The sequence below is a fragment of the Aulonocara stuartgranti genome, assembly GCF_965226115.1.
Source record: "Aulonocara stuartgranti genome assembly, chromosome: 6".
Taxonomy (NCBI): domain Eukaryota; kingdom Metazoa; phylum Chordata; class Actinopteri; order Cichliformes; family Cichlidae; genus Aulonocara; species Aulonocara stuartgranti.
In genome coordinates this window covers 31,243,335-31,265,626 of record NC_138944.1, presented here as the reverse complement: position 1 = coordinate 31,265,626, position 22,292 = coordinate 31,243,335, and the positions used below count along the sequence as shown (strand labels likewise).

Genomic DNA, 22,292 nt, shown 5'->3' with positions numbered 1-22,292 from the left:
GTTCAAAAGCTCTATTTTGACCCAAACTGTGATCTTTCACAAACCTAGTCAGGTAGTTTATGCACACACCAAACCAAGCTGAAAGTAGTACCAAATGAAACAAAGCTTTTTAGAGAAAAAGCCCTGAAGGCAGCACTATCCTGCACAAAAAGAATGGAGGATGGTCAGGCTTTTTAACTACTATAACATTAGCCTAAGCTGCTTAGGAAAAGAAATACAATTTTTTAGAAGTGAACACAGTACAACACAGTTATACTAGTGAAATGACCAACTGAGGATTTTTTACATATTACTGTTTCAGTGTTTTTAAAGGTTTATTTCTTGCTTGCTTGCAGGAAGGTTGTATTTGCTTTTTTTCCCTCCTAACAAACAACATCAGCTAAATAATTAATCTTAATGTAACCTGTAAATGAACCTGCTAGGCAGTTTTTGATTGTACAGCAATTTCCTGCAGTTCATCATTTTATTTACAATCTAAGCAAAGTTTAAATCCTTAATAAAGGGTTAACCAGATCGACAGGAAGTTCCTTATGAAGAGGCCGGGCCACAGACATTGTTTGTGGACACACACACACACAGAGCTGGGGCAAGAAGCAAATGCAGTCCTGATGCAAGCATTAGTAAAATAACCCTTTAAAAACCCTGTGCTCATTCAGGAGCTGAACGTTTTTGTGAGTCTAATGTTTAGACATATTACTAAAGCCAGAATTGCAGAATCAAATCAAGCAGCTATTGAAAGCATGTGAGTTGCACTCAGTATTTTTACCAGTCTGATTGTTTACAGAAAGCTTCCAGTCAGATAGCATTTTGCCTCCAATGATGTTCACAAGCAAGCAGGTTAGCAAAGGTTCACCAGCTAGCTGTAACTTATCTACACTCCATGAATCCAGCCATGGTTTGTCTGATTTACAATCAGATCAGCTCCAGGGTTTGATGAACCGGTTAACCACGTCCATTAGATGGCTCAAAATAATATTAATAACAGTAATCAAGTTTGTTTTTTTAGCACTTACAAAGTGCAGTGTTACAGTGCTTTCCAAAGCCACACAATACACCAAATAAAATGCAACGAAAAAACAAAAACTAACTGAAAAACAAAACTGCAAATTGAATGTCCTGTCAGGTAAAACTGAAGGACTTCAAGAGTAAAATGCAGCGTGTCTCTGTTAGTTAAGAATAAATGTAATCGGCTGTGTGATGAGTCTCGTTCTCCTTTATGATTTCGACACTCGTGGCCAGTTCATTAGGTACACCTGTTCAAACGTTCATTAACACACATATCTTATCAACCAATCACATGGCAGCAAGTCAATGGATGTAGGGATGTAGACACGGTTGAAGTTAAAGCGAGCATCAGAATGAGAAAGAAAGATGATTTAAGTGCATTTGAACTTGGCGTTGCTGTTGGTGCCAGACGGGCTGGTGTAAGTAAGAAACTGCTGATCTACTGGGATTTTATCACACGGACATCTCTGCAGCTTACAGAGAACAGTGTGAAAAAGATGAGTTTTTATTTCTGCTTCGACATTCAGATGGTAGGGTCAAAATCTGGTGTAAACAAAATGAAAGCATGGATCCATCCTGTGTCGTATCAGTGGTTCAGTCAGTGGTGAGCATTATTTAAGCCCCACACCCGACTCAGTGCCCCTCAGTTCGCTGCTCACACCTGAAATAAAAAACACAAAAAGTGCAGTTTTGTTTCAACATGTGAACGTAATGAAAATAATAATAATTGTATAAATTACTGCAAATCTTCTCTGTTTTCTTGTCTTTACGGTTTTAAAAGATGGTTGGCTTCTTCTTCATCATAGGATTTTATCTCAGCATCTCCACACAAACTCACTAGAAAGAGATTTGGTGTGAGGTGGCTCGTCTGTGTTTGTGTGTGTTATAGTAGCTCACTGCTTTGGCTCTCCTCCAGGAAAAGGTCAATCATATCTTCAGCACATATGTGAGATGGAATCTGATTTTCCTGCTGAAGTCTAAGGAACTCCATCATCATTGAAATCTAAAAATAACAGGATGCATTTCATTTACGGGATATTTTGTATCAGTTTTTGCTTGGATGGATAATGAGACTTGCAGCTGTGAAAATGCCAGTAGATCCACACAGTCTTATAAATAAGAAGTTCCTCGTTGTTAGTTAACCTGATTCTCACCTTGTCAGCTTTTAAAATATGTCAAATTGTTGAAACTGTTTAAATTCAGCAAAAACACTCACATAGCCCAATGGGTTTGTAGATTCCTCCACTTCCTCTGCTTCCTTCCATTGAAATGTTGTTGCTGCATATCACAACAGGGAACAAAAACTGTCAAATAGACTCCAAAAATTGCGTAATTCAAAATATAGACAGGAAAATACTCCAGACTCCATTGTTTCTCCTGCACAAATGAACTGTTTGTGATGTCTGAGGGAGAATTATAACTGCTGGGGTCAAAGAATTCAAAGCTCTACAATGAACTCTCTGTTTCAGCAGGTCACCATGCAAAAGCTTTATTTATTTTAGCATTTATTACACTATGCTTTCTTTATTTCATGAATAAATAAAGTGAAGACTGTATTTCCGTATTCTAATTGTAGGTGTAGTATAACAAGATTTTAATCTAAAACACTGGGCCATGGGCTGTGGGGGCAAATAAAAGCTAAAGCCGCCACAGCACATATGCATAATAACTATATCATAGATATATACAGCCAGTGTCTGCAGCTATATAACTTCAGGATAATAAATAACAATGTAAAATATTTCAAAACCAACAAAGTTAAAACAGAGAAATGGCAGAGTACAGTCGGTACTCGATTACATTAAAGTGGCTCAGTTTGACAGTGTCATGATCGGTGCTGCGTAATGAAGTAGCTTAGTGTGTGTCAATATCTGTGACATTTCATGGTGAAAGAAAATGAACATGAAAGAACAGATTCTCTGTGCAATGTAGAGAGTTACTGCACAAGTTATGAAGGATTTTCTCATCAGTCGTTTTGGCAGCAGAGCTCAATCGGTCTGTGTTGCACTGATGGTGCAACAAGCAGAGGTCAGGTTCATCCACAGTAGATAGCTGTGAGGGGTGGTGGAGACCTCGTGTCCCCCACAGCTTTAACTATGAACTGAAATACAACTGAAATTTTTTTTTTTACCGAACTCATATTTCAAGTTATTGCCAAATTATGAGAATTGTTTCCAAAGTTATTAGGATGGTTATTTAGGAAGCTTTTAGATTCATATTATATGGAGTCAGTTTATAACAATAGCTACCTCAAGGCAATAAAATAAAACTCTTTAATATTAGAGAGAAAACCCCAATAGTCTTTGAGCAAGCACTTGGCAACAGTGGGGAGGAAGAACCCCCTTTTAACAGGAAGTAACCTCCAGTGGAACCAGGCTCAGGGAAGGATTTTAAATCCTATAAGATGAGACGTTACCCAAAAGTTTAGAGTTTCATTAATGTTACTTTAACATTAAAGACTGTGCTGTCTTTATTTTGAATTGAATGTTTCTTTATCCTTGTTTTGAGAATAATTTAATTGATCTTTGTTTTTGTTCAAGACAATCAGTTTCGGAGTTTTTCAAAGAAACTTTTTACTTTCATCTTCTTTATCCTGGTCTTAAGGTCTTCAAAGTACTCTGTAATATTGATGAGTGGTTCAAGTGGGGGGTTAAGAGGAGCCGGTGAAGATAAATTCACAGCAGTGTCATGTACTGTGATGGCCTTGGGATCATTATAAAGGCGTTGCTTTTGATTTATAGCCACAGTGTTTTAATATCAATAAAGGAAGCACTTTGGGTACGAGCTTTCACATGATCTGATGAAAGTGAAATTATATCAGAGTGACCCTCTGGAGTGCTTGTTGGCTGCTCTGTGAGTGGCTCCCTGGTGGGTCACTCTTTCAGTAAGACATTATAGTTCAGTGGTCCGAACCTCTAATGCAGCAGGTGTGCGATATATGTGTATCTCACAACACACTGGGAATGGATGTGACTGTGCTGTGATCTATCCTTTGGTTCCAAGAAAACAACTTAATATCTCAAACATATTTTCTGCAACTATATGTGGAAAAATGGATGATTCAGAAGACGACCCTTGTGTGGACACACACACATACACTCATACACACATCCACTGTATCACACGCTGTGTCAGGATTGAGGTCTTATGGTAAAAATGGACAGAAATAACCACTTGGAGGGCCTGCTTTGAATTATGTGCATGTAACCAGCAACCTTTAAAAAAAAAAAAAAAAAAAAAAAGAATTAAAACACTTCATCATTTACTCTCAGAGGACACATAAGACCTGAGCAGTAATGGGTTGGACACCTTTTTGTCTTCAGAACTGCCTTAATTTCTTGAGGCAAAGATTTAATAAGGTGCTGGAAACATTAAACACATTATTCCTGGAGTGATGTTAAAAAGATTACATTTTGAAATCATGAAATGCCACAGATGTAGAAGGCACGATGGATCCATGCTTTCATGTTGTTCCTGCCAGATTCCCACCATGCAGTCCGAATGTTACAGTCATAATCATCTGTTGTGTAATTTCGCTGAGCAATTGTGAATTGTAGCCTCAGTTTCTTGTTCTTAGCTGCAGAAGTGCAATCATGATCCTCTGCTGCTGCAGCTCCCCTGCTTCATGGTTCGAAATGATGTTGTAACGTTTGATTATGTGAGTTACTGTTTCCTTTCTATCAGCCTGAAGCTTGAAGCGGTCTGTCCATTCTCCTAATACCGCTGACATCATCAAGGTACTTTCACCCAGAGAACTTCCACTCACTGGATATTTTCTCCTTTTTTGCACCTTTCTACAGATGCTTGTGTGAGTAAATCCCAGTAGTTCAGCAGTTTCTGAAATAGTCAGACCATCCCATCTAGCACCAACACCCATTCCATGTTCAAAGTCCCTTAAATCACCTTTGTTGCGCCTTTTTATGCTCAGTTTGAGCTTTATCACGATCATGTCTATATGCCTAAATGCAGTGAGTTGCTGCCGTCTGATTGGCTGATTAGATATTTGAATTAACAAACAGTTGAGCAGGCGCTGAGCGTAAATTTGCACAGTACCACTGAATCATAGCAAAACCTCTGGAGAGATAGCATGTAACATAATTGCTTACAGTAAATCAGCCCATTAAGTAAAGAGCATCATAGTGTCACGGGCGAGAATGCGGTGGACTCAAGAGCAGACTCAATTTGCTTCGAACTGTGTATAATTTATTGAAAAGAACAAAACGTGAACAGAACTGGGTTTAACAGAAACCATACGCAGAAACTAAGGGAAATCCGTGGGCGGAGAGACCGGCGTAGAGCACGGGGAGAACTCTAACGGGAACTTCTGTAAACACAGGAGAGAGATGTTACTGAATGGAAAAAAACGAGTAAGGGACAGAGGTACGGAGTGCCAGTGGATAGTCTTGGGCTTACTTGGAGACCCTAGTTATTAGGCGGGGAAAGGGCTGCTGTGGGAGTATTCCAGAGAGGGTCAAGAGTGTGGAGAGTCCGGTCCAGATTCCAAGGAGGTGGAGAATACGGACTGAAGGGCAGGCTGAGGAGAAGTGGAGTAATCCTCGGGTTCAGAGCAGACGGAAGAACAGAATGGAGACCAAACCAGCACTACTGATGAGTGCGACGGGTGGTGAATCTGAAGAATACAGGAAACAAAAACACATTAACCCATGGTCCAGATATACAGAGTCAGAGCTCAGAGGAGGGCGAGTTTACCACAGATGGTAGCAGGACGAACTGGCGAGGAGTGGCAGGCCGTGCCGGCTTAAAAACCCTCTAGGTGGAGCCCCGGAGATTGACAACAGGTGATGAGCTGGCCAACTCCACCCCCAGGGACGAATGAGAGGAACCTGGACCACGCCCGACCAGACACTCCCACAGCATATGACACATAGGGGATCAGACTTCTATTATTTCCCCATTTTTTGTACCTTATTATCATTGAACAAACTGCAAAACAACACATATTCATAATTCCCCTTTCCACCTTGTGTTTTATAGCAGTAACTATGAATTAAATATATATTTGTAAGATTGCACACAACATGTATTATTTAACATAACATCATATTTTAGATGTGATTTCTACCTGCAGTTTCAGGTACATGTCATACAAGGATGTTTCTGGTTGTTTTTCTCACAGCAGTAACTATGAATTATATATTTGTAAGTTTGCACACAACATAATATATATGTTATATATAACATTAGACTATAATTTAGATGTGATTTCTAATACTGTTTTAGCCAATCTCAATATAACACAAAACCTTTTTCACAGAGTGGAAAGGTTGTCAATCACTTTAATGTGTAGAAACATGGTAACTAGAGATAATTCACATCACTTTAATATACTATAAAGTGGTTTAACTTCTCACTGAACTGAATATATGACTACAGCAACACAACAGACCGTGCACTGGTAAACGCAGCTTATACCATGTTCGACCTCATAGTACTTTCCCTGAATATAAACAATGTATGAGTCACACTTAGCACTAAAACCACCGCAGTGTTTGCATTTAACGTTTCATCTTCTCAGTTGAAAGGCAAACAAAAATTGCTTCGCAGAGCTCGTTTCTGGCCAATGAACATCAAAGGATATTTTCTTACAAGTAATGGGGAGCCTGCTTGAAATTTTCATGATCAGGCTGATCCCGTCGTGCATACCAGGAAAATGCATGCGTAAATTGCATAGTTGTGCCTTCCTTTGACATCCACCCTTCATTGATCAAACGTCTCTTCAAAACGTGGCCTTTGTTTCTTGTCGTAATGTGCAAGTGAGCTCCATTTACTGAACGAGACAGCACAAATGAAAACACCACCCTGCAGTATACCTCTTGGTAATATATGCTAATCTAAGGCACCATTTTCTTTCTTAAATCTGATTTCGAAGGATTTTTACAAGGAAAGCAAAGCCACCAAATTACCCCTGTGGGAAAATATTCATTGCTCACTTTGCAGTTGAAAAACAGGAAATAGCTATTTCTGGAGCTCATTACTCTCCATTAACTTATTATGGGAATTGACCATATCACCATTACAGAGCAGGCCTTACCAGGTTGTCTTCTTTATTTTGGTGCCAAGGCGCACAGTCTGGTGGTTCCTGCTTTACTTAACTTGGATACTGCGCAGTGGAAATCGATGATGAAGGCGACACACGCCAGTGTGCCAACAGAGCCTCATCTGGGGACGGCCTCTCTTCACTTCATGCAACAATAAGTCCAACAAGGAAACACTTTAAAAAGAGAGAAAATTAGAGCTTAGACCTTAATAGAAACAAGCATAAACATAACGTGCAGAGACATGCGAATGCACACTCGTAGCATTTGGGGAAGATGAGAAACAGCTTGAGAATAACAAGAAGTGAATTTTGAGCTTCATTTCTGACCGGGTGAATCTGTGCATGTATGTGTGCGTGACGGTCAGGTTTTCTTCGCTGACTACTCTTACTGACACACTCTTTACACAAGTTTGTTTAGTACACTGTCGGTAGTCATTTTACACTTGAAAAGCCCACTCGGGGCTCAGGTGTGCTCGTCCTGGCAATAAATAAGGGACAGCAAAAACAGTGTAAATGTTGACTGCGGCCTCTGTTACAGTGTGAAGCACATCTCAGCTTTGGATGAAGGGAATCAAAGTGAAAATGAAGTCATGAATATTTAGCCTCAGGTGCTATGTGTGCGTGTGTGTGCGTGTGTGTGCGTGCGTGCGTGTGCGTGTGCGCGCGTGTGTGTGTGTGTGTGTGTGTGTGTGTGTGGGTGTGCATTTCAGTGACAAAGCAGTTAGTATGTCAAAGCTTGCATGCGTGAAGCAGAGATGATAATTACAGTGCAGATTTACCTGTCACTACAGTTGTAAACATACTGTAGAGATGTCACAGTCAGGACAACTTATTTTTAGATTGCGGTGACTCCAATTTGTGAGGCTTCAAAGATCAAAGTAGCAGTTTACACTCACTGCAAAGGTCCTGTCTCCATTCATCAGCTGCACAAAAACAAAATACACCTTTCATTCAGAGTGCCATATTATGTAAGTAATAGCACTGTCAGTGAGTGTGGGAGTAGGTCAGCCTCCGGGGAAGCTGAAACAACCAAGGACTCGTTTGGTTTTAGAGGAAACACAAAAGGCTGAAATCCAATTCGAATGGTTGAAGAAATGTCCCTGCACTTCTGTCAATGACAGAATGTGATTACAGTGCTGCGATGTAGGTAGGCAGAAGGCAAGGGCAATTATTACAAATTATTGTGGTGTGTTACAAATTATTATTGCTGGGAGAGGGGAACGCTCCACCAGCCTCTGTTTGTTTTCTGTTCTTCTCTTGGTACAGTGGGGGAAATAATGATTTGATCTTTATACTGTTGTGTGGTTTGCTCACTTAGAAAGAAATGAACTGTTATTTTTATGGTATCTTAATTTTAATGGAAAGGGACAGAATGTCCACCAGAAAAAAACACTTTACACAAAAGTTATAAACTGCTTCACATTTCAAGTATTTGATCCCAAGCAACCCGGCTAGAATTCTGCCTCCCACAGACTGACTGTGTGACCAACTCATTATATGTGTGAAGCACATGTATCCACAGAATCAGTTTCTTCAATTTCAGTGTCTCCTCCACTATGGGCAAAACCACAGAGCTGTCAAAGAACATCAGGGACAAGAATGTAAACCTGAACAAGGGGGAATGGGCTCCAGGTCACCAGCAGGAAGGTTAGTATTGGTGACGACTGCTGGTACGATAATTCTGAAATGGAAGAAATATAAAATGACCATCAATGGCCCTGGAGCTCCATGCAAAATGTTGTAAAAAAGCTGGTGGATCATGTTCATAGCTAGCTACTGTCCAGACCTCAAACGTTTGTGCAGTGAGCTGAATCTTCAAGAAACCTACAGGATTTAGAAAGTTTCCATAAAGAGGAGAAGGCTAGGATCCCTCTTGAGATGTGTGCAAACCCAACAAGGGTTTGGCTTGAACATCAAATACTTGTGTCAATCAATGACATGCAAATCAATCCAAACCAGAGCCTGAATGCCCACTAACAAAGATTCAAAATGCTGCTTAATGAGTGAATTACTTCCTGTGTGAATACAGATTTAACATTCCATTAAGTAACAAGGAATATACATTTTAAAGGGATTTGTTTGTTTGTGGTATGATATGAGCGTGTACTTGTGTTATTTTTGTGGTTAAGTGGAGCGATGTTGACAGGTTTCTTTGATTAACTTTAGTAGCATTTCACTAATCACAGCAGTCGACTGACTGAACGTGGACATGCTGATGTGTAACACTGAAACTGTTTTTGTTTCTCCTAAGGCATCTCAGGCTTTTAATCATGAGATTCATAAATGAATGGTTCAGTTCAGCAGCGTACTCAGACCCCAACACCTTAAGTGAGTCTGACACTACAATCCAATCTAATTTTAGAGTCTCTCTGCCAATCCAAAGCTGCAACAGATTCTCTCATTTTGTAAATGACAGGCCTGTGTCATTAAGAGAGAAAACCCCCCCCACACACGCATAGACACACGCAAGGCTGTGCCAGACATACATTAGCATCCTACATTTAGCAGCCTAATCTGTCTGTTTGTTTGGCTGAATTACATTTGGCAGAACAATGACCACCTGCATGTCGATTTCTTGTCGTGCCTAATTAACACTGTTTTTTTTTGTTTGTTTGTTTTGCCAATAATTTGGATGATGGAAGCCAGAACTGGATTTTATGTGACTTTTTATATTTATTTGTTGACAAAGTATTAAGTTGTGTTTCCCAGTTTGTTCTTGTCTCCTGAGACCTCTGCACCATCCTGTCAGGATTATCGCCCAGCTGAGTCACTCGAGGTTTGATGAAGTTCCCTTTAAATCTGATGCCTCGTCTCTCTCAGTATCTGTGCTTCTGTTTCAGAGTTGCTTTTTCCAGAGCAGCAAATCAATATCACAACAACATTTGCCCTTGTGTGAGAGTGAATGTGGAGATTTTTTGTTTTCTTAGCACACATAAACAACTTAAATAAAAGAAAGCAATACAGCCAATGTATGATTGACAGTAGTCCATATCTACTAACCCTGGGCAACTGAGTGTGCACTGCTGCTGAGCCTTGAATAACAAAGCCCAGCACTGAAATGTGTGTGTTTAGAATAGAAGAAGAGAATAAAAATGTCCTTTATTGGTCCTCATTGGGGAAGTTCAAGTGTTCCAGAAGCAAAGGGACAGGCAGACGGAGCATGCATATTCACAGAAAAGTAAAGAATACAAAATTAGAAAAATATATATTTTCAGGGTTATGAAAAAAAGAAGGTCGGAACTTCATGAGTGAACAGGAAGTGGTTTGGAGACATGGAAGTGAGAAAAGATGGCAGAGCTGAAGACGTTAAAGACTTAATAGGGAGTAGGGCTGCCACAAACGATTATTTCGATAGTCGACTAGTCACCGATTATTTTTGCGATTAGTCGACTAATCAGATCATGCATCCACTGGACGTAAAACGTACAGCCTATTCCACCAGCAGCAGTTAAAACTAACCAGCTGCCGCCATTGTTGACAACTGTTCTGGGCCGCGCTATGAATTATGGGACACAGCTTCTTCTTCGGGGTTTAACGGCAGCTGGCATCCTTGTACATGCAGTGCTGCCATCTTCTGTTTCAGTCCGTTATTACACTCTTAAATCCTACTACTTATTCCTGCGTCTTTTGTGATCTTACAAAGCTTCAAACGATGCGTCGACTATTAAATTAGTCGTCGACGATTTTGATAGTCGACGTAATCGTGACTGGTCGACTAATCGTGGCAGCCCTAATAGGGAGTGATGAAGATGGATAGGATTAGATATGATTACATCAGAGGGACAACTCAGGCTGAGAGGTTTGGAGACGAAGTCAGAGAGGCAAGGCTGAGATGGGTTGGACATATGCAGACGAAGGAGAGTGGATATGTTGGATAAAGGATGTTAAAGATGGAGCTGCCAGGCAGGAGGAGACAAGGAAGACCGCAGAGAAGGTTCATGGTGGACGTTTATAACAAAGGAGGTCATATGGCAGGTTGGTGTGACTGAGGACGAGTAGGTGACTAGGAAGAGGGTGAGATGGAGGCAGATGATCCACTGAGGTGCTCTAAAAAGATCAGCTGAAAGAAGAAGAAGAACCTGCTGCAGTTCTACAAAATGAAAAGGAGGTGAATTACCATGAAACTTCATAAAATGGTTTTTGTTTTTTTGTTTTTTTATGCTATATTGCTGAAATCTTTCCTGTTTACTTCACTTGAGTGCACTGAAGAAAACTGGAGGGGTCTATTTTTCTCATACTTGGTTTGTTGGTCATGATTATTAAAGCTATTTAATGATGGCTCATTGAAATGTTGTGTCTTGCTACCTTTGTTTGAATTCTAACAAAAATGCAAGCTGTTGCCTTCTTCCTGCTCTGTGTTGTTGTCCTGTGATCACATGACACAGCTGTGCTGAGCAGACACATGTTGAGGTATTTTATGGTTATAAATGAAAATGATGCGTATAGGAATGGAATCCACCGTGGCAACACCACCAGTTTTTTAAAAAAAAAGATGAAAAATAGGCCTTTTTTTCTCCTCAGTATGAGTAGCAAAAGAAACAAAGTGATGAGGGAAGGAAGTCCCTGAGAGACTCGGCTCCTTGGCACATAGACAGAGCAATGAATATGCAGGCAGCTCATGTAGTGGGGAAACCAATGTTTCAGTCATGACTCATGACAAAGTGCAGCATTTCTTAATGTTAATTTCAAATTTTATTGGTCTTCATAGTTGTTACTGATTACCTATAGACTGTAGATACCCCAACAATGTTTTCAGTTATTGTATTGCACCTTAAATAAACATACCTCAAACATGAACTATGAAAGTGTCTGAATATGTCTTAAATTCCAGGTCCCAGATCCAGGTCCCAGAAGGGGGAAAAGACTGAGCCAACATCACTATCAAACTAGACCTTCACTCCACATTATACAACACATATGTATTTAATTTAACCCCGTAAGACCCAACCCATCAAAAAATAGCCAGAAAATTCAGATTTTTTGGTAATGAGATGTTTATTAACCCTAATAACAAAATCAAAAAAATATCATGTTGTGTTCGATATGTTTTTATTATATGTTTAATATATATATTTTTGTATCGCATTTGATACATTTGATACAACTTGTTGTTAACAACAATGTTATTTTTAGACAAAAAAAGAGTTCTGTCCATAACATTTTGAAATTATGGCAAGTATTGACCATGTTGATGAGATAGAGGTCTCAGAAACTCATGTATCAAATATGATAAAATGGCCATTATAGGGTTAAACTAAAGCTGGACACTTAATAAGTTTCATCATTTGTTAAAGTCATGGTTCTATCTTGCGAACCAAAGCCTTCTTTTTTTATGAAATCATTTTCCTTATGAATTTAATTTTTGGTGCAAACATTTATTCAGTCATTTTACACTCCACTGATTAAAACGGGCACCTTTTCTGAACAGTTTTTGATAGCAGAGGGGCATGCTTCGAAATTTATTACTTATATTTCACGACCTTTCTCTCTCTCTGCTCTTATTTTTGCAGAATATCTGAAGATGTTGATGTCCACTAGGCACCTTTTTTTCTGGGAGTGTGTCTTAAAGGGCAGTTTGTTGTCTCAGTGGCATTTTAAATTATGTTCAGCAAACCAGAGCAAAAAAGTGGTGCTCAAAACAGGAAGGAGTGAAGAGCGCAGAGTAGCTATCCGGTCGTTAAGTGATGACGTGACGAATCCTACTTCCGCGCCTAAAGTAGTCTGCGTTTAATATGGCTTTTGTGTTGTTAACATGTTTAATGTTTTGTATTTTCTTCTATTTAAACAGTCTACTAAAACAGTCAGTGATCACTGTTGACCTCCCTCGGCTTTTATTACCACTAATCATTTATTTAAGCTCAGTTTTTAAAACCTTAGGATGTAACTACAGCCCAGCCCATGCAGCAGTATATGAATGACTAACCTCATATTGTGGATGGATTATCTCAGTTGTTCTCCTGGCTGAAGTTTGGTCCTTTTACAGCATCCTGCCATGCGATTACATTTGTTCCTGACCACCGAGAACACTCACGTTAACTTTTATCGAGTGGAAAAAAAGTTAGCTTGTTTATATTATGTTAACATAGCTGTGTCGCTAGCGGTCACGTAGCACATCATTATATACCAGCTAGCCAAACTTCAGTAACCCTACAAACGTCACTGCTGTTTAGTTTTCTGTCTTCATTTATGCTGGAAGTGATAGCAGAGCTGTACGTTTTAATTTGTTTCCAAAACCCCGCAGTCAGGACATGCTATATTGTATTTAGATAGAAGCTAGCGAGCTAACTCCCTGCTAACTTCTAACTCCGTTAATCAGAATCAGAAAGGGTTTTATTGCCAAATGTTGAGCGGGTTTACAACATTAGGAAATTGCTGCGGTGCTTCAGTGCAAACATACTGTTATAAATACTGTTATAAATTAAGCTTAAATGTCATAAATTCCGTTTTCATGGATGCCTGGATGTTAAACTCAATTGTTACACCTGGTAGAGCAGAACGCTGATCATTTTATTAAAGATGAAAGACTTTTCAACTCTCAGTAATGCCATAGTGATCGTTTGATATATAGACCTGCAGCGGAGTTTAGGCCCAGACACGGCTAGTGACGTCAGACTTAACGACCGGATAACACCTGGACTTAGGATTTGAGCAGTACTGTCAATAACTTTGCTTGCTGCAAGGGCTGAAAGATAGAGAGAGTAGTTTCTGGTTTTGTTAAGCACTGAAACATTGTCACTACTTATCTTCATGTTACTCTGGCAAGGCTAAATCTGTATCTGCCTCAGTGGAAGACGATGTGAGGTCATAAAATAAGTTTAAATAAATGTTTCTCAAAAGATCAAAAGATGTGAGAGAAAGAGAAAGCGAGGCCCTGTGTTTGTTGTGGTACAACATGGGGGTAGGGGTCCAAAAAAGTACCAGCCCCGGGGCCCATCACAGAGTTGTTACACCTGTGTTATTACGGCTGAACGTCTAGTAGCGTCCTTTGAGTCTTGCCAGAACATTCTGTTTATTTCTTGTGAGCTTAATGTGTCACAAGGAACAAACAGGTCAAGAGGACAGCTTAATCCATCCTTGACTTTGAACAGCTTGACTCATGCGTAGCTGTAACACTGAACTCTGCGTCAGCCATGTGATGCGGGCTGTTCTGGAGCCTTTCTGACCTAGTAGTCAACAAAATGAATTTCACTTTGATCTGGTGACAAATTAAAGCGACTTCTACACCTCCTTTATTAGGCTGAGTGTCACACAAGAACACACTGAGTAATACTTAAAATTTAAGTGTATACAATTTAGAGTTTCAGAGCTCTAATGTGCAGCTGTAATGTTAGGAATACACATCAGCACCGCGAGTGCGCGAGTAATATTGTATTAACTTGAGTTATTATAGTTCTTGGCATGCTATGTGCACTTCTGATGAGGAAGTAATAATAGTTTTCTGGTTTTCTACAGCATTTTGCTGTTATATCTTTAAAGTTCTTTATGGTGATTTAATAGTCTAGTGGTTTACACATTTAACAAACGTGCAGTCCTGTTGTCAGATCTGCATTCTGTGTATATATAGTTCTTTGTTTCCTCCAATCTGCCTTATATTTATGCTTCATGTGTTGTCGGATGCCTTGTATTTCTTTTACTCCAGTTTCTGGATTTTTACTTTTATTTCTTACACGGTCCCAGCAGTATCCTTGCTCTCCCTCCTACTTTCTTGATGCTCCCGGGTGGGCGAGTCCATGTTTCCCTGAGTTTGCCCGAGGGCAGCTCTCTCAAAAAGCCCCTGGCTGAGTCTCCTGCCTTATATTTAAGAACCAGCTCATCCACTCTTTCTTTGACAGGCTGTAGAGATACTCAGTAGTGACGTGAAGCTTAAGTTAGGAAATATTGTTTTCTTCTGAATGTGCATTTACTCATCTTGTTGTGTCCTCTCCTTATTTTCCCTCTGTGTGCTCTTGAACTTCTTCGGCTTGTTTGGCTCGTTCACAGACTTTAGATTTTGAGTTTGTTTTTTGGGTGAAACCTGTGAATGATGACAATTTCACACTTGGACTTTGCAAAGCTTGCTTTTTATTAAAATAATTCAGTCTACTGTGTCCTGAATTGCTCTTTCATCACAGTCTTGAAACTGCATCTGTGCAAGCCAATTTGCAACCCATTCCCCACCCCTGTCTCTAACTCTAAGTCTGCTGCCACTGAGGCCTTCTCTGTTCTGTACAGGGGTCTTACTGCTGCCATTCCTGCTTTGTATATACCAGAACAGATGGAAACAATAATCTTCCTCCAAATAAAAAGGATTGCAGAGCACATCTGTGCAGGAAATTCTTCAGCCTGCAACCCTGTAGTCGGACAGATGGACAGATGCGTGCAACCTTATAAAATGTTTTTTTAAGAATTAACTGAAGCAACAGTTTTATTGCTCTAGCAAAGTTTAATTTTCCCCTAATGGCTGTAAAGGTTTATCGATAATTTAGCAGTTGGATGTAGTCTTTGTAAACAAGCTCATCAATGAAAAAAGAGGGAAATTTGGGGCTATGCAATTTGTAAGCTGTTTTTAACAAGAGCCTCGCCATTATGCTTATTATTTCACAGCAGTTGGAGTTTACTATTCCTGTGTCTTTCGTGTGCAGCACATCCCTCCGGCTATGTTGTGTTAAATGGCCCTTCTCTTACTGCCAAAAAAGGGAATATGAGGATGGTGATGAAGGAGGAAAAATAAAGAGAAGCGGGCTATTGTTAGCATGACTTCTAACACTGGTACAGCAATGACGCAAGCAGAAAGGAAGTAACAAGAACAGAAGGTGAGGAAGAGAGGTAGGAAGAGGCAGAAAAAAGTCAAAGAGAAAACATAAACAAGCAAGCGGAGATGGAGAAGAGATCTGAGAGGACCGAACAGGGCAGACAACTGAAAAAAAATAAAAATGAAGCAATGATGAGCTGAAGTGCCTCATTGTGAGTCCTCGGGATGTCTGAAAATGTCGATTCAAACTGAGTGCGTAAGTGCCCATCACATCCTCGTCAGCTTTAGGAATCAGATGACGATTCGCAAGGGAGAGACCTGCCATGAAACTGAGGACCCCGCAATTCTATCTGGGATTTTACATACAAGTATTTTGGCTGTTAAGTATGCGCCTATTTTACGGACACTATGAGAAATATAGCACCATAACAGTTTGGAGGGAAGTGCACAGCATGTTTACTGAAATTGTGTGATGGAGCAAATGGTTGAAAATTAGTGTGTAATTGGTATTTAAGAGAGTACTTTAGGACTGGTGATGGCAAAATATGTTTCCTGATTTATGGAAATCGCTCTCAAACTTTATAAACTTCTGGAGCAGCTTCAGGGCTCCTGGCCATGTATTTTTCACATGTTTCCGGTCTCTGAAAAGCTGTTTGAGGAAAAAAAGAGAATTAATCCAAAATAAATTCTTGTATTTGCTGTTTTGACGATAGACACACTATGCCCTTTCATGTCTACATAATTTCCTTAGGGATTAATAAAGTATTCTGATTCTGATTATTTGATGCCCGTAAAAGCCATGGCCTGTGACTTGCATCAGTTTGAATCCAAATGTATTTACATAGTACCATTTCACAACAGTTGTCTCAATGCATTTTATATTGTAAGGCTAAAGGCCCTAAATTATTAGAGTGAATGAGATGATCCCTTATGAACAATCACTTGGCAACAGTGGGAAGGACGAGCCCCCCCTTAAACACTTAAACAGGAAGAGACTTCCAATGGAGTCAGCTCAGGGAGGGATAGCCTTCTAATGTGACTGGATGAGCAGAGAGGAGGAGATAGAAGAGAAAAGAATTAGAGCACAGATGTAAATGGCATGAAATATCAGCCAGTAAATGTTTCAGGAGTGAAAACAGGAGAATAGAGAAGAACAGCCAGTGCATCATGGGAAGTTCTCCCTCAGATCCAGGTCACTTGGTCCAGAAATAATTATAAACTTCAAGGAAAAGGAAAAGGAAAGTTTGAAGCCTGATCTTAAATATAGAGAGGATTTCTGTCTCCTGAACCCAAACTGGCAGCTGGTTTCACAGATGAGGGGCCTGATCAGATGTGCTGCTTGCCAACAGGCAAGACAGGAAACTGCTTGAGCCCCCAAAGGCTGACAAACTTTAAATTACAGTCGTGGCAATATCCAAAGTTTGCATTGGTTTTAGGGAGGGTCCTGAGCTTCCTATGATGGGCTCAGTCACTCATTTCTATTTCAAGTGGTGTGCAAAACTCTGTTTAAACCTACCTAACAACAACAGCGAGAGTCCTTCAGCGAAAATGAACGGGAGGTATTCGGTTTTTTGTACTACTTTTGGAAAAGGACCACAAGTAAACCTTCATGAAGCTCTATACTGGGATAACATGGTACTATAAGGAAATTGTTACATTAGATTTACATTACCGAGCAACATATCCTGAAATGCACTGTCACATAATTACAGGTTAAACACCTAAGGCTACAGTCTCACACATGACCACAAATCCCATGAGGACACAGAGAGTCTTTGTTCTAGTGTTTAAGAGACTTCAGAGTGATTCTACTGCAGAAACAGGTGCAGGTAATGACTGCTCCTCCTCAGTTAGCTGCTGAAGATCAGGCTCTGGCTCCTGGGTGGTGTTTAGACTCAGTCTGGTCTTCCTGGTCCTGCATTTTACACTTTACTATCACGCTCTTGGTCCTTTTGTGCAACAGAAACCTCAGTTAATAACTCATGAGGTGTATAACTTGTTAAAGATGCACTGGAGTTTTTCACCACTCATAGTATTATGGAGCAATGTGGCTGAGTGTCACCGTACCTTGTTTGTGTTTCAGTTTATAGTTGCAGAAGTTAAAGTTGGAACTTAACAGATGGAGTTAGCAGACAGCAACAAAGCTACTTTAACATAAACATTCACCAAAGTGGTTTAAGGGTAAAAATAATTGTATAAAGAACTTTTTGGGTGCGATTGACAAGTAAAATTAGGGGTCATCAGTTGTGCAGCGGAGTGCATTTACATTTATGATGAGACTGTCCCTGAATGGCTCCTTCCATCAACATCTTTGTCATTCATTTGATAAAAGAACAAGTCCTTCTGATAGTTTGAAATGCATTAAGAATTAATCAAGCCTGAGGGGACGAGAGAACACTGAAGAGGGATCCTGGAACTTTTATCTGTGTATTTAACCCCCTCGCCCACCCACACACTTAACCACACACACACTTATCATGTCCCTGTTAGCTGAAGATAGTTTAAACAATCCTCAAACTAAAGTTGTTCTGAGAAGAAGTGCTGCAGTTCTGTGAAATATGTGCACCCATGTGTCTTACAGGTGACCATGCACAAACTCTTTCGCTTCCTTTTTTTCTTTTAAATGAAAGACTAAACGCACGTAGTTTACTATACATGCCCTCCATTAACAGAGAGAGAGAGTGAGAGAGGTAGATGAAAGCAAAGAGAGAGGGGGAGATGAAAGACGCTGTCACAGCATAATGGCATTAAGATTTTCTAAGGTACACGCAACCTAAGCCGAAGACATAAATAGGACGGTTTCAATGCAGTCTGATGCCTTGAGTGTTCTACCACTTCGCCTTCGCTGTGAGGACAAGAGTGTGATTAGCAGCTTGATGTCAAAGGAGTTCATGCTATTCACCACCTCTGTCTTACACACAACTGGAAGCAGCCTTGGGGTAGATTTGATTTTGCTGTGTGCTTCTGTGCGCATGTTTCTGTTTCATGAACTTTTAAAGCTTTTTTGGAGTTCGTTTCTTTATTCAACAAGGTACCCACTGCTTAAACACGAAGTTAGGGTATAAAACTAATGATTCGTGTTACAATAACAAGAATCATTTTCTCAAGTGACAGCTCTCCACAATTGCAAACACATTTTTTGGTCTGTTTTTAAGAGAGAAATAGAAGTGATCTGTAAATATGCAGTTAGTTTTGGTTTAATTAATCTACATTTTAAAATACCTGCCACGACTCAATTTTTTTAATTGAGTTTTTTTCCCACCTCGTTTAAAAAACTGTAAAAATGCTGACTGTAGGCCTGTTCGGTGCTAAAGCAAAACTGATCTACTCAGGGCTATCTGTGCAGACTTCCTGAATTAACCCACAATAATCCTCATGCTTAGAAAGAAAGTAAATTATTAGTTTTGTGAATCAGATGAACTTACCCTTTAACATTGTGGAATTTTGGAATATCAGATGAAGTCTAAGGAGCTTGAAAAGAAAAGCATCTGGACTTCTTTAAGTTTCCTTGAAGACGTTTCACCTCTCGTCTGAGAAGCTTCTTCAGTTCTAAGAGCAATTGGTGGAGACTCCGAGATTTTAAGCCCTGTGGGAGTGACCTCAAGAGGGTCATGGACCCTCTATTGATCCTCTACCTAATCACACAAGACAAAGTGTGAAAACACGTGCGGGTCACAATGAGCCAAGGTTTCGGGAAGAAGCTGAAGAATCTTCTCGGATGAGAGGTGAAACATCTTTAAAGAAACTTAAAGAAATCCAGACGCTTTTCTTTCCAAGCTCTTTAGACTACAATGACCTGGATGACTGAGAACCTTCACAGAAATATCAAATGAACCTGAAGAGTTACAAGAGGTTTAAATCTGTCACTCTGTTTTGAGGTTTTCATTTTCTGCTCTATGCACAGCGTATCTCATGTTCCCTGGAAATCTTCAGCGTAGCTTCATGCATGAAAAACTGCAGAAACCTGTGTCTCAGTTGCAGCAGGAGACTGGCTGCTTTTAACAAAATTACACAATCGATAAGAATGGAGCGATCCCAAAACTAGATGGTGGCATTTTAAATGTTGAATAATGCTAAACTCCAACTATTTCTTCTGATTCCCCTTTTAAATTTCAAACACCTGTTCTAATCTCAGTAGCCACTTCTGGCCGTAGGGTGGCATTTTTATTCTACCGTTTGAAATTCACTGAAAAATAAATACGCGGGGCCTGATGAACAACAAACTCCCACGTCTGAGCAATTAAAATGCTTTTTGCATACCCTTAATATTCTCAGCACCAATCCAATTTTACTTCAGCAGCACTAATACTTGTTAGTGATGTTCTGCTCCCCCTGGAAATATTTTTATTCATCGAACCTTTTTTTTACCCACAGAGGCTAAAAGTGAGAAGTGAGAGGGAAGCATGTGGGAGAAAGAATCACTTAAAAATAAATGATGTTAATAATGTGTGTTGTTAGCTCCAGTAGATGTGTTTTCTTTGTGTACAGGCTGTGCTGCTCTCAGCTTCACTGCTCTTTATGGATTCAGGAATTTAAAAAAGTAATAAGCAGATGAGGGATCACAGCTGATTTCCAACATAGACGGGATCAAGGCAGAATTTGGTGAATGAACCTAAACAGCGTCATCAGCTTAAATTTATGCCAACTTCCTCTATAGACATCAATTTTTCTTTTTTTTTTAAGTCATCAAAGGTGTATGCTGAACGAGTATTTCTCCTTGGAAAAAGAAAAATTCAAAGAAAGTATTAAAAGCTGAACATTACCATGACATTCATGTCTGTGATGAATGTGAATGACGACAACTGTATCAATGGTTCAGGCTGCTGTTATTATAAGGCTTTAGGAGATTTTCGTGGCCCACGTTGGTCCCTTTAGTACCAACTGAGCCTGTTTAAACACCATAGCTTGTATTGTGTCACTACCATGTCCATCCCTTCACTTTAGGACCGCAGTGTACCCATCTTCCTGAACATGAGAGCAACCACACTGAACTCAAACAGCCTCCACAGTCACCAGATTTCAATCCGATAGAACCCCACTGGGATGTGATAGAATGGGAGGTTCTCATCATGGATGTGACAAATATGCAGCAACTGTGTGACGCTATCATGCCATCATGGACCAAAATCTCTGAGGAATGTTTTCCGGAGCTTATTGAATATGTGCCACAAAGAATTTAGGCAGCTCTGATAGTAAAAGTACCAACATGGTACCAGAGCAGTGTACCTAACAAAGTGGACGTCGAATGTAAACCCGGTCCTGGCAAATATTCACTTTTGTGCAAATGACATTAATCGTCCAATAGAGCACATAGCTTCATCTTGCTCAAAGCTTAAACGTATTTTTGACGCTACCTTTACACAACTGAAAAGCTTAACAAAGTTATTTATTTAAAAGCCGTGAATAATTTAGCTGTTGTTACAAATCTGGGCTACTGAGAATTCTTCCTTTTACACAACCTTAGTAATTCTCTACTTTTTTACTTCTTTATTGTTCAGCTCACAAGAAAATAAAATTAAGTAGTTTTTTTGTTTTGTTTTGTATTTTTACTAGGGACTGCCTCCTTACTTTCCTTAATGGTGGGAATTTACTGTATACAGATTCACCTTCTCAGTCTACATTCCTTAACCCTTTAGAGCCGATCGGAGCGGGAACGCTCTGTTATGCGTAACTATTTTTAAATCCCAGTAGCACTGCAACCACGTAAGCTAGCGCAAAAAATTTTTTTGCATATGAAACCGGAGGAGTTGTACTTACATCTGATGCCATCAGCTTGTCCTAGGTCACGGTTTCCTTCCACATAAAGCTTTGCAAAAACTGCATAAAAAGCGCTTGCAGGAACAAAAACATAATATTCCAGAAACACGCTTTACCGATCTGATCAGCTGTTCAAAACACTTCCTACGTTGGAATAGACGTCAGCGCGAACTTTTGCATTTCCGCCATTACCTGCCCGAAACCGAAAGTGACGTCATTTTCGCGGAAATGTAGTCTTTTTTGCGATCAGGGCCTCAGGGCCTATACTGCTCTTTTTAAAAGTTATCTTTGACTTTATGACTTTCTGTGTCGTTTCTGGGATGCTTAGGACTCATATTGCACTGCTGGAAATAGTTTATTTTGATGCATATGCTGCTTTTTTGCAAATTTGCAGTATAATATTTATTTTCGTTTTTCCTGCAGTGTATAAAAATTGGTGTATTTCAAAAATAAAACTATGAAGACACTCAAAATAATTTTCCTGTGATGGGAAACTATTTTGTGCAACTTTTTTGTATTTACAGTTTTGAGGGATAAGACTCTTAAATTTCTCTAACTACAAATATATGTCAAAAAATCAAAAACGATTTTCAATTTTTTTGTAGTTTATTGCACTTTTTTGCAATTTATGTAATTACTATGCACTTAATGAATACATATTATTAAAATCTGGGCTATAATGGTTGTATTGATGTATAGCAACTTGAAATGCTCCCAAAAATGGCTCCACAGCATGTAAAA

General features: G+C 39.6%; 1 long non-coding RNA gene across 2 annotated transcripts; it reads right to left on the bottom strand.

Annotated features, from left to right (window-relative positions):
- Window positions 1-5,560: 5,560 nt before the first annotated feature.
- LOC309708217 lies at window positions 5,561-21,737 on the bottom strand. Of its 2 annotated transcripts, XR_014277210.1 has the most exons (5): window positions 21,552-21,737; window positions 7,843-7,986; window positions 7,058-7,237; window positions 5,716-5,949; window positions 5,561-5,635 (listed from the first exon to the last, which is right to left on the bottom strand). It is a non-coding gene; the product is annotated as an uncharacterized lncRNA (long non-coding RNA). The 2 variants fall into 2 exon arrangements; XR_014277211.1 differs by lacking the exons at window positions 5,561-5,635; window positions 5,716-5,949 and having other exon boundaries at window positions 6,325-7,237.
- Between the last annotated feature and the right edge of the window lie 555 nt (window positions 21,738-22,292).